Raw genomic sequence first — 4,449 nt, 5'->3', positions numbered from 1 at the left:
CATCTCTCTGACAGCAGCTATCTGTGTTACCTTGGAGGCACTAATTGATCTATCTGAATCTCACTTTTCTTTACTCATCTATAAATTGGGAATAAAAGCAGAACCTATTTGATGAGGTTGTTGGGTAGAAAACACTACATAAATGGCACTGCTCTAGCCATCATGTAGTGCTTGTTTAGTGGACACCTTGACTTACAGATGGATGAACCTACCTTATGTTGCTGATAGTCTAAACCCAAGTTTACGCTTTGGCAGCAAATAGCATCTTAGTAACAATTACGGTTATTTCGTTAGATTAAATATTTAGGATGTTGAGTACACTCTCCGTGGTTTTCGTCAGTCATTCAATTATTCATTCTTGTTTCTATTCAGAAAAATTTATTTTTCTCCAACTGTGAAATTTCCTGTCCTATAAGATATGACCAAAGTCCATATGGAGTTTGTACTCCAGTGTTTATTATTTTATCTAAAATCCTTTATGTCGGTTTTAGCGGCTCTCGGGGTGTGAGGCTGGTTGCAGCGGCAGCGAAGTACTCGGATTCTTCTGGCCGTGTGGGGATTTAACCGCCACCATGTCGAGCAAAAGAGCAAAAACCAAGACCACCAAGAAGCGCCCTCAGCGCGCAACATCCAATGTGTTTGCCATGTTTGACCAGTCACAGATTCAGGAGTTCAAAGAGGCCTTTAACATGATCGATCAGAACAGAGATGGTTTCATCGACAAGGAAGATTTGCATGATATGCTTGCCTCCCTGGGGAAAAATCCAACTGATGAGTATCTGGATGCTATGATGAAGGAAGCTCCAGGTCCCATAAATTTTACCATGTTCCTCACAATGTTTGGTGAAAAGTTAAATGGAACAGACCCAGAAGATGTCATCAGAAATGCTTTTGCTTGCTTTGATGAAGAAGCAACTGGCACCATCCAGGAGGATTACCTGAGAGAACTGCTGACCACCATGGGGGATCGGTTTACAGAGGAGGAAGTGGACGAGCTGTACAGAGAAGCACCTATCGACAAAAAGGGGAACTTCAACTACATCGAGTTCACTCGCACCCTTAAACACGGAGCAAAGGACAAGGATGACTGAAAGAACTGCTAATTCTGGCCAAACGTTCTTTGTTGCTATTGGGTATTTCTGAGACTTTCTCTAAGAGCCTGTTGCATGCCCTTAGCTTTACCGCTTTTGCCTCTCTTGTATTTATTCTCAGCCATTTGGGGATACATGCATCTCAATAATCAGACTGGAAATGGGACTTTTTTAAAGTTGAAGTAAAATGGAATTGGGAGAAAGATCTTTGCCTTATGAAAGCTTAAGGAAAATATTCTCAGATTTTCATATTTACTGGATTTTTACTTTTTTTTTTTTGGTAATAAAAACTTAAAAAAATAAACATTGTGACCCAAGTATTTCCACCAAATGTTAAATTTTTTTGTCATAGCCTAGAAAAATAGGTTAATTTAACTTATCAGGCCATGCCCCAAAATAACTGCAGTCTACACAGAGACAATCTATTTTCTCAGAGAAAGTTACTCATTTAGCCCTTTATAAATAATGATTAAACTTTATGATTAAATAAAAAAATAAAAAATAAAAAAAATAAAATCCTTTATGTTGAATTTTTTAAGACCATATTATTCTGCCCCATGTCCTCTAAGTGCACACTTATAAGGATTATAATACATAAGTTTCTGCTGTGCATAAAAGAATGGGTTTTCTGAATCTTTTTCTGCATCCCTACAGTAAAAATGGGAGAAGACAATTTAAATAACTGCTCTGTTAATCTGCCGTTGCAAAGCATTTAAAATAAGACCCTCTAAAAGTTTTTTCTAAACCGTCGCTTGTCTTCATTTTTAAGTTATTATTAGACTCTGAGAAGACATCAAAGGCCAGCTAAGACTCAATCTGCTTTAGCATGCAATTTGCGATAATGCAGATCTCAGCTCTCATTCTTTCATTTTAGAGTTCTCTTTCCAGAGCGGGTCCTAGTATGTAACTCTGTGCTCTCATCTCCACAGTGGGTAAGCAAACTCAAACCAATGGGAGATCTGGCATTTGTTTTTCTGAGAGTGGGTGGGTGCAGGGGTTTCCTGATAGAGCAGAGAATGGGCAATACAGTGTCAACAGAATGAGAATGAGAGTTCAGCCTGCCTCCTTTTTCTATGCTTTAGCCACTCTGGTCTCCTCAATGTTCCTTTATGTGGCATTCTTCCTTCTACCCCCAGGTCTCAGCCATGGTCCTTTCTTCCGCAAAGCAAGTCTTCCCCTTACCTTGATTAGCTAGCCTTCATTTTCAGTTCTCATTCGAATGTCACAATTCAGGAAGACTCTCCATATCTCCAGACTAAATCTGATACTCTTCTGTGATTAGTTAGTGAATTTCTCTTTCACCTCACATAACAGACTCTATGTTCTCATGGCACAGACCGTAAGTTTCTGGCTTTGTATTGCTAAGAAACATGTGAAAGATGCAAATAAGTGTTTGCTGAATGAATTAAATAGCATTTTTTCTGTAGTATTAACAGAGAAGGAAATCCTAAGACAGTAAAGACTTTTATTGTCATTTCTAAGTATAGCAAGTGTTATGTGATTTACCAAGACCGTAGAAATTTCAAGAGTTCTGGGTACAGTACAAAATGAAATGAAAGTGTATAAATTTTATAATGGAAAAGTTAAAATTTACTTGTGATCACAAAACTTTGTTCCACTTTTCGTAAATTAATAAGGTTAAAATTGGTTCAATCTGTGGCACTAATTCTGTTCATCATAAAAGTTTCTTTGAACTTTTTGGCTCAATAAGGAATAAGAACATGTTTCCCTCTTGCACTTTACTTCTCCTCTTAAAGAGCTAAGTGAAATCCAAATAAGTAGTGGAAGTGTTAATGAATTTACAGGAATAGCAGGGAGAAAGTCAGCAAATTTTCTAGATTCTTTGATCTTTACATGCAACCCATGCAAAGTAAATGTACACTAATTCTTGTTAATGGTTTATGTTGATTGAGTCAAAAATGTATTTATGAAACATGACATGGTTTCTGCAAATACTTTCTATCCCTGAAGTGGCAGTGGCAGAAAAGAAAAATAAAACTTGTAAAAATGGGGCAGGCCGTGGTGGCTCAGCAGGCAGAGTTCTTGCCTGCCATGCTGGAGACCCAGGTTCACTTCCTGGTGCCTGCCCATGCAAAAAAAGAAAGAAAAAAAAAAAGGCTTGTAAAAATCATGACTGTCATTATTATCAGATTATGTGGCTTGGATTAGTGAACTGGTTCATTGAAATGATGTGGAAAAACTTCTGAAAATCAGGTTCCAAAACTGATAGGTATAAATATGTCACTCAAAGATTTAAGATTAATCAAATTATTCTGGGGAGAGAAGACAAATTAAAGAAATCCCTACCAAAAATCCTGACTTCTGAAATGATTTAATGGACAGAAGATTCTAAGATACCTTGGAATCATTATTTTATAGCAGGTGTAGTGCAGCATATCTTGAGATGAGCTATCATAATTTAATATGTGCTAAGCATTGCCATACTTGGGGTGAACGATAGCAGAATGTTGGCTCAAAGGAGCATAATCCATTGACACAGTAAAACAAAAAGGTAGCAGCAGTAATGGATGAAGACAGAAAGGTCGGTTATAATGAAGGAAAACAATGACAACGTTGGATAAGTCAGCTAGCAACCAAAGAGATAGACAAATCAGGAAAATCCTGTAGATATCACAGGTCAGTCCACCAAAACCAGGAAATAATACAAGAAAAGAGGTGTCAATATGATCACAAACTTTCAGGACAATAGATCATGATGCTTGGGAAATCAAGTTGCAGACACACTGATTCATGATCACCTTTCTGGATCCTTTCCCCTTCAAAAGATTAACAACATGCATTAATTTCAAGTTTGCTAAATATTCTAATTTCTGGTATCTCTTAGGTTAATAACACAAAGACCTTAGTCAAGAATCTGTCTTCCAATTTTGTTCTAGGGATGGGTTGTCTACGTTTCCTTGTGATAGATAATTCCAACTATATGATTTTCTTTATAGAGTTGGGGGTCCTTTTAGTGTTAATTTTCTAACACTCTGAGCATTACTATGATCAGTATTTGGTAATGCATTTGAACTTGATGATCCAATATTTGCTGTGAAACTGAGTCCCCCAAATATAGTACTTTTATGTGAATATTTTATATACTTTAAATACGTATTTTAAATAACCAGCTTTCTAATATTATTTTGGGTCCTCAAGTTTCAAAGGACACATGTACCACAAATGCTCAGATAGCTATACTTCTATAGATCAAAGTATCTAGGTTATGATAAGTAGCTTATGGACTCAATAAGATTTTAGGGTTATAAATTTACATAAATTCATGTTTAGCTGATCTCATGCATTTCAAAGAAATCTCTAAGGATTGAAACTTGAAGTACATGTACTTCTTATTCTA

General features: G+C 36.6%; 1 pseudogene; it reads left to right on the top strand.

The window, feature by feature from the left end:
* The first annotated feature begins 490 nt into the window (after window positions 1-490).
* Window positions 491-1,411, top strand: LOC143651491 (myosin regulatory light polypeptide 9 pseudogene; annotated as a pseudogene).
* Window positions 1,412-4,449: the final 3,038 nt, after the last annotated feature.

The sequence above is a fragment of the Tamandua tetradactyla genome, chromosome 12 (assembly GCF_023851605.1).
Source record: "Tamandua tetradactyla isolate mTamTet1 chromosome 12, mTamTet1.pri, whole genome shotgun sequence".
Taxonomy (NCBI): domain Eukaryota; kingdom Metazoa; phylum Chordata; class Mammalia; order Pilosa; family Myrmecophagidae; genus Tamandua; species Tamandua tetradactyla.
Note: the sequence above shows the minus strand (reverse complement) of the source record. Positions and strands in the feature narration are given on the sequence as shown.